This window comes from Zootoca vivipara, chromosome 3 (genome assembly GCF_965207765.1).
Source record: "Zootoca vivipara chromosome 3, rZooViv2.hap1.1, whole genome shotgun sequence".
NCBI classification, from domain to species: Eukaryota; Metazoa; Chordata; class Lepidosauria; order Squamata; family Lacertidae; genus Zootoca; species Zootoca vivipara.
Genome location: NC_142586.1, coordinates 114,473,393 through 114,481,929, shown reverse-complemented (window position 1 = coordinate 114,481,929; position 8,537 = coordinate 114,473,393).

The window sequence follows — 8,537 nt, the reverse complement described above, 5'->3', positions numbered from 1 at the left end:
CCCCCATGTAGGAGGTGAGGCCAACGGCCCTTCCTGCTGTTCTCCCAAAGCGAGTGCCATTCAGAATCCTGCTTGCTGGCTTCCATGGGCACCTGGGTGGCCACTGAGAACAGGATGCGGGACTAGATGGGCCTTTGGCCTGGTCCAGCAGGCTCTTACATTCTTACAGGATAGGTACTAAGCAAATCATTCCTCGAGTGCAGCTTTGGATTTCAGCTTACATTGCAGAACTCCCCTGCATGCCCCCTGAATCTTTCCTAGGGGTTTCCCCAAGCCTTGGGATCCGATTTAGGGAGGGCTCGGGGAGGGCAAGCAGGAAATCTTTCTCCGAAGGGACAGGGCAGCTGAACAACCCCCAGAAAATGTTTCTGCTGCGGAGGTAACATCCAAACTGATGGTCCTCTCCCTTGCTCCCAGGAGCGGCACATTATTGGGAGGGTTGTACTCTGTGCTGACCTACCTGCCTCAAACCAGCCTTCACCAACCTGGGGCCCTCCGGATGTTTTGGACTCCCATCATACCCCCAAGGAATTGTAGTTCTGGAGGGCGCACCGGGTTTGTGAATGCTGGTGAGGATCTCAGCTCTGAGGATCAGCAGGTGTCCCATGTAGGAAGAAGCATGCCGATACCATGGCTCCATAATCTCCCGAACTTGAGTGTTGCATATGTTATTGAATAGGCAGGAAGAAAATGGAGGTTAAGCCGTGATGGCAGGTGTGCTTTGCAAAGCCTTATCCTAACGCCATGAAATCTTAAGACTTGCTCTGTGGGCGATGAAACCCATGGTTTAAAAGCTTCCAAGTGGAGTAACGGAATTCCAGCCCACCATACTGAACAGGGCAGCCCCTGTGTTTGCTGTCTGGGATAGATTCCAAATAGGATAGATTCCGAATATATGCTAGGCTTGCCGTTCCCAGCTGGCCGTCTGTATTCAGCTTAGCTCGCAAGTGCAGTAGGTTTGGTGTGGGTTGAGCTCTCTTCTCTGATCCTGTGGATCTAAGGCCTGCTCATAAAACAGGATCTCCAGATAAGCATCTCCTCTGCTGTGTGTGTCTTTGCACCTGCTCATCCTTTGGCAATGGGTGACTAACGCTTGGTGTGGCGGCTGCCATCGCGTCTTATTGTGGAACCTCGAGTGAGTCAAAGCCTTTTGGAGAACATTGCTGTGCTTTTTGTCTGTGCGGTTTGAATATATATATATATATTATAGCTCCTCCTGTGGCTTAAAATCTTTGCCACCCTTTTCGGGTGGCTGTGGCCTAGATGTTTTTTTTCTGGCTGCCATCTATACAGCTGTTTTCCCTCATAGTATTCAAATTCTTTCACAGAGAACTCACAGCCTACTTTCACTCCACTTCCTGCAGACTCCCTATCTCTTAACCCTCTCCTCATCTGAAGCAGTGTGAAATTCCTCAGGATCATTGCCTCCTCTTGCAATGGGTCCCAGCCAAACTGACAGCTCTCGCTTCCCTCACAGAACCAGGACACCAAAGGTTTGCTGGGCAGCTGAACATGTCGCCGTATCAGCTCGGCCAATTGCTGTCAGGGCTTCCCTCCCACCCCAACAGATGCAAAAGATGATTGGATCTAACACAAGGCACTTTGGCGAAACCAGTGGTTTATTGCAAACCAATATTTTTATGGTGCTGAAATACAGGTTCTGCTGTCACTTACTCAGGTTGGCAAAATGCTTCCTGGAGAGGTTACAGCTTGTTCCTCTTTAGAACTTGCTGCTGCCCTTGGGGGGCTATTCTAAATCTGAAATAGGCAATCGACGGTTGTACCTGACTTGCATATCTCCCCCTTTCGGTCTCTTTTTTGGGGAAGGGAGAGAAGGAATCCCTGCACGTAGGGAGTGTTCTTCAGGGACAGTGTCATTCTCATTCCCAATAGCACACATCTCTGCCCTTTTGGAGAGGGCAAGCACATCCTGGGCTAACTAGCTACAGCCCCTGTCAGTGTTTGCAATGAAGACTCCATCCCAGGTCTTTTGGCATGGACAGAGCGCTGGGCGGAGAGGCAGGGATTTCTCCTATTTGGGTTGGTGCCAAGAGAAGGCAGTCCTACCTTCCCCAACCCACAGGGGGAGCTTAGAGCTGCTGGGCACCCTCCAAGTCTTTGCCAAGTAGGTCTGTGCACACCTTCCCTTGGCTTTGCATCACATTACAGTGTAAAGGGGACAGAGCTGGTTGAAAATGCGCCGTTTTAGTGGCTTGCTTCCTCTGCATTTCCAGGGGAAAGAGTAAAATCTCAAGGTAAAAGGATGCTCAGTTTGAGTGCATTTGCTGTTAGCTTCACCTTGTGTTCTTTTCCGTTAGGAAACGCCCCCCCCCCCAAGGATGGGGGTTCCTGTGACTTTCCAGAGGGACTCCCCAAGCCCCATTAGCCCTAGCCAGCATGTCCAGTGGTCAGGGATGAAGGGAGCTGTAGCCCAACAACATTTGGAAGGCCATAGGCTCCTTGCCCCTGCCCTAGATGCATCCTAGCTCTGTCCCCACTCAGATTCAGCCCTGATCTATGGGGCATCATCCTTATGCTCCCAGTCCCTTAAGTTTTGGGCAATAAACTGGAGGGGAATTGGAAGCCAGTATAGACACAGTTCAGTTTCTGCAGGTCTAAGAAAGATCAAACCTAATTCCAGAACTGGTTTCAGTTTCAGTCCCTTCTCAAATTTGCCTGGTTTTGAAATAGTTATTCCTTCTTCTTCCTCCTCTTCTTCTTCTTTGTGCTTACACTTAAAAGATTTTTTAAAAGCTCATTCATAATCTTTGAAGGCTGGCACTGTATAGTTCTTAATCTCGATTGCACTGTTTGAAAACAGCTAATCTTTTGGTGCTTTTAATTTTTTTTTAAGTATCTGGTTAAAGGGAGTTGTACATACAGTCTGTATTATTATTATTATTATTATTATTATTATTATTATTATTATTATCATGTTGTTTGCTTGGTTTTGAAACTGGTTTATGTTGCCAGCCGAAGCATTAATCATGTTGATTCCAGTTGTTAGAGACCCATGTGAGTTTCATTGGGGCAAAGGATCTTGGGATTGCCTGGGACTCCCCTGAAGGCATCTTTTCCAAGTGCGTTTCTACACTACAAAGCATTTTGGGAATTGTAGTCCTGGGAGATGGTTGGGAATTCTTCCAGATGTATTCTAAAAAGCCTTCACAGAATCACAATTCCTAATTATTGGACCTGTCATAAATCCCCTATCCCATTTTTATTTTTCTGTATGTATACATAGGTGTTGGTTAAAAATTGGAGTGAGGACACCAAAATCTGCTTGGCTAATTGTTTTTGGAAGTGATTTCCCCCCACCCATCTAAAACAGTAAAACTGCATTTTCTTTCTTTCTTTTTTTTTTGATGCTGTTGCAACAGGTGACACGAAATTATGCTACTGATATTTTTTCCCCTCGAGTTCACTACTGTACAAAGAATGATATTCAGCTATGTTTGCTCACCGAAATGAATGAGCACGGCCAAGTTAAGACCATTAATTTCAATAGGTCTGCTCTTGAGTAAAGCTTAGCTGAATACCACCCCGAATCTTCAACCTATTTCTGCTTGATGCAAATGAGTTATGGGCTCAGTGAGTTACTGTGAAAACAGAGAACAGCTATTTTTGAGTAGTCGAATTCCTAACTGTCTAGCTGTACATCTCCCTCCTTGAATGCTTGCATCTGAAGAAATTGGTGGGATTGCTTTGATTGATAGGTGTCAGATTCTCGTCACGTTGCAGATGTGTTCCTGTTCCGATTTTCACTTTGTCGAGTCCCCCTCTTTAAATGTTTTGAAGTTACGGCTTCATCCTGGCATTCAAAATGACTCTGCTACCTTGATTTTTGAAATTAGCACACGTTTAGGAAACAACCCGTTCCCTTGTTGGATCAATCCATATTCATCTACCACGTGGCTCTCTGAACCTCTGCTGTTCCACAGTAAGAGGCCCGGGTAGCTGCTTGCTTTTCAAGTACTTGGCATTGTGATGGGCCCTTGCAGGACATATAATCCTCCACCATAATTAATGTGCTTAGCAGAAATGCTCAAGAGCTTTAAATTTGGCCCACATTGAGGTTATGCAAATTCCCAGACCTGAATGTTGATGGAAAACTCACCAAATGTACTTTGCCAGAGGAAGGTCAGGATAGCAGAGGGGGAAGGCAAGGTCTCACATTGGGTTCCTGGGACCAGGGAAGAAGGAAAGACATTGGGCAATGATGGACCCAAGCGCTTCTTTCACTTGTGTCCATGTTTCCATCCATCCCCAGCAGGGGATGCCTCCTGACGGCTTTTCCCTTGCTTCCCAAACTCCTGGTGCCAGTCCTTCTCTTAAATTTGGGCGCTTGTTCATCCTTCAAAACGCAATGCCTTTAAAGTAATCCTACTCGCCAGAGCATGAGCCAGCTGGAAACCTATAGCCACCCCTGCTATCCATACCTCCAGCCAATATTCTCCCATATCTTAATTATTCTGTGGTTGAGAAAGGTAGAATGTAGGAAGCCATGGTCAACCTTCCAAAGGGAAACACTTTTGTTGTAGATTGTTTGCATCGAACACTGAGCATTTCTGATTGTACCCAAGCTTTACTGTTTCCCGTGGGGCTTGGGGGTGCCACACAGATATAGTGACCTTGCCTTTCAGTGGCACATAGGACACCCCACCCAGCCCCACAAGCGTGTGCACAGTTTGCAAAAAATGACTTGATTTTGCACGTTGGGAGTTGAATGCAGTAGTGGGGAGGGCTGCAGTTTGATTGTATTTGGGACTGAGCATTTTCTTGAATGTGGCAATCTTGTTTTCAAGTGCACTACTGTCTATTGTCTCCTCCATCTCTGATATTTAATAGCATATTGGCGCCTTGATGCTTTCTTGAGCTTTGCAAAAGAAAAAGAAAAAGCAGTGCTTTTCTTTATAAAGCAGGAAAACTCCAGTATATTAGCAGATCTTTGTGCAGCGGAGTAGAACCATTGTAGCCTACTGTACCACACCGTGTCTGTAAACTATTTACAAACGAAGTTGTAACTGCATCTCAGTCCTAAATGTGGACCTTCTGCTGCTTCCAAGTTTTCATTTTTCAAGCAAACCAAACCTGGGAGGAATCGTGCGCTCTCATGCTGGAGAATGTCATTTTCTGTACAGAATCTGAAAACGCTGTTACACGGCCTTTTGTCAGAGAGGGGAATAAATTTTAAAGAGAGAGTGTGGAAGGGGTTGAAGTTTATTTGTCTGTTTTAGGAAAGCTGCAGTGGAAAAATAGCTATCAACTTTGCTTTTAGATTTGTGGGTGTAGCGTAAATGATCTCAATTAAAATATTTAAAGACTTTTTTTGCTACACTTGTATCTTTCTTGTCTGCCTTTCCAGTGTCATTTATTTTATGAAATTTGCAAGGAATTCGCATTCAAACTGATTTACACATGCAGATTAGATCATTGTGTTACAAACTCCAGGAGATCCACTCCCTCCCTCCCCACACTTTCTAAATATATCCTGCCTTCTGTGGGGAACCATTTGGATCAGTATTTTTATACTGCTTTTCAGCCATAACTGTCTGTAAGCGGTTCACATCAACAAGGCTAGAAGTATAGGTAGGGTTGCCATATTTCAGAAAGTAAAAACCAGGACACCCTGAAAGTTGTTGAGCTCCCCCCCCCCAAGGAAAACCACAAATTTGTTGTGCTTTTTTTAAGGAAATCAATGGGAAATCCAAACATATTGCAACCCTAGTAATATTGCCCCCAACAGGAATGGATCCAGAATACCAGGTGCTGATGCTGGCATTCAACAATAGTACCTTTTGGCTCCTGCCTCTGGACCACTGAAAGGTGGTAGTAACAAAAGCCAATACTGGGGGCAGATGATGCTCAGAGTCCTCTCCTAAGCCCAACAAATGTTCCTCAAGCTGCTATGAGCAAGAGAGAGAAAGAGCTATGAATCAGGAAGTCCCTAGTTCCAAATCTCAGTACAACCGTGAACCCAGTAGTGGTGTAGGAGAGTTGAAAAAAACATCTGTGAGGGAGCTGGTTCAACTTTCCACAAGTAACGACTCCCGGCTCCACGTCTGTATATTTACAACGTTTTATTATACAGATATGTACAAGACAGAGCTAAAGTTCTCGTGTCCAGTCACTTTCAGATCCCGGAAGTGGTGTCTTGCAGGAACGCCTCCAACACATTAGCCTGGGAACCGCTAGTCGTCTCCTTTCTTCCCTACGTTTAATTCCCCTGTGTGTTGAGGAGATGGGGCTACTACCTCCCTCTCCATTCCTGAGCTGCTCAGCTGTCGCTCTAGAGTCAGAGAGCCTCTCCATCACAGGGCTCTGTACCTGCCTGTCACTACTGCATGACGTTCCCGGGCTGCCCTGGCGTTGCTCGGAACTCCCAGCATCAGAGACCCCTTGCGCTTCCTCACTGGGATCTCTGCTGACCCCTGGTCCCCTGACAACATCATTGGCAACCAATGCCCTCCTTTGGTTTTGGATAGTAAGTACATGGGTAGACAACGTCTAAAAAGTCCTGGACACAAATTTTCATGGCTCATTTCCCATAAGTAATGTATTAATGTATTAACAGTCGCATTAACTCTGGAGGTGTATACTTGATTCTAGCCCAAGCTAAGCCTGCTAGAGCGTAATATACACCAGGAGGCTGTGCCATGGGACAGATAGGGGAAACGAACCTGGGCTTGATCTTAAGCGGCACCCAGGGCCTGATGCAAGATGCTGAAGCGATTGGGTATGGCGAATACAGTGCTATCAAGTTCAGCACAGCATGGTGGTCTGTGTACTCTTTGACCTGTGTAGCAATATACCTCCGGCATGCTCTTCTCTGTCTTTCCTCCTCTAGGATTTGTATCCGGAAATAAACATACCCCACCAAGTCTCTCCATTCCACCAGGTTTCTGTTACGCTCATATCACCAAAATCTCCCTTGAAACCAAGCATTCCAGATCACTCATTTTGGCTTATAGGTTCTCCTAGTACTTGCACTGTTGTCTTTGTCCATGGAGTTTTCTTGGCAGGGATACTGGAGTGGCTTGCCAGTTCCTTCTCCCTGCTTATTTAACTTATATGCAGAATTCATCATGCGAAAGGCTGGACTAGATGAATCCCAAGCCGGAATTAAGATTGCTGGAAGAAATATCAACAACCTCAGATATGCAGATGACACAACCTTGATGGCAGAAAGCGAGGAGGAATTAAAGAACCTTTTAATGAGGGTGAAAGAGGAGAGCGCAAAATATGGTCTGAAGCTCAACATCAAAAAAACCAAGATCATGGCCACTGGTCCCATCACCTCCTGGCAAATAGAAGGGGAAGAAATGGAGGCAGTGAGAGATTTTACTTTCTTGGGCTCCTTGATCACTGCAGATGGTGACAGCAGTCACGAAATTAAAAGACGCCTGCTTCTTGGGAGAAAAGCAATGACAAACCTAGACAGCATCTTAAAAAGCAGAGACATCACCTTGCCGACAAAGGTCCGTATAGTTAAAGCTATGGTTTTCCCAGTAGTGATGTATGGAAGTGAGAGTTGGACCATAAAGAAGGCTGATCGCCGAAGAATTGATGCTTTCGAATTATGGTGCTGGAGGAGACTCTTGAGAGTCCCATGGACTGCTAGAAGATCAAACCTATCCATTCTTAAGGAAATCAGCCCTGAGTGCTCCCTAGAAGGACAGATCGTGAAGCTGAGGCTCCAATACTTTGGCCACCTCATGAGAAGAGAAGAATCCTTGGAAAAGACCCTGATGTTGGGAAAGATGGAGGGCACTAGGAGAAGGGGACGACAGAGGACAAGATGGTTGGACAGTGTTCTCGAAGCTACGAACATGAGTTTGACCAAACTGCGGGAGGCAGTGCAAGACAGGAGTGCCTGGCGTGCTATGGTCCATGGGGTCACGAAGAGTCGGACACGACTAAACGACTAAACAACAACAAAGTACTTGCACAGTAGAACCTATACGTGATGTGTTGTTTCCCAATGTCTCTACCACCTGTGTTTTTGCTCCTAAGCATAAGCATCTGGGTAGTGTGGCCTTTTCCAAAGACAATTCTCCAGGGAGGATGGGAGAAACGAAAGGAAGCGATCGTAACAAATGCAGCAATAGTGCAAGAGCAAGCCCCAAACATCTGTGTCGGGAAATGCAGCGGCATCCCTTTATGATACTGGCTTGGTTTCAAGCTGAACTTTCTTCCCCCACCCCCAGAAGAGAAATTGTCTGTGCTAATAAGGAAGTTGGTAGACCTGCTGACTCCCACTTCAAAAGTGACAACTGACTAGATCAGTAAGGTAGGTCATGTAAAAAGGTAAAGGAGCATTGGGAAATGATTCATAATGAATTGAAAAAAAAATGTTTAAAATTACTTTCTCAAAAAAACCAGAGTCCTTTCTGTTGGGGATAACTCGGACTGAAATCCCCAAGTGTCAGAAAAGGTTATTTATTTATGCAACAGCTGCGGCCTGCGTTTTGTTAGCCCAGAAATGGGAAGTGAGCGAGGTCCCAACTAAAGAAGATTGGCAACTTAAATTGACAGAA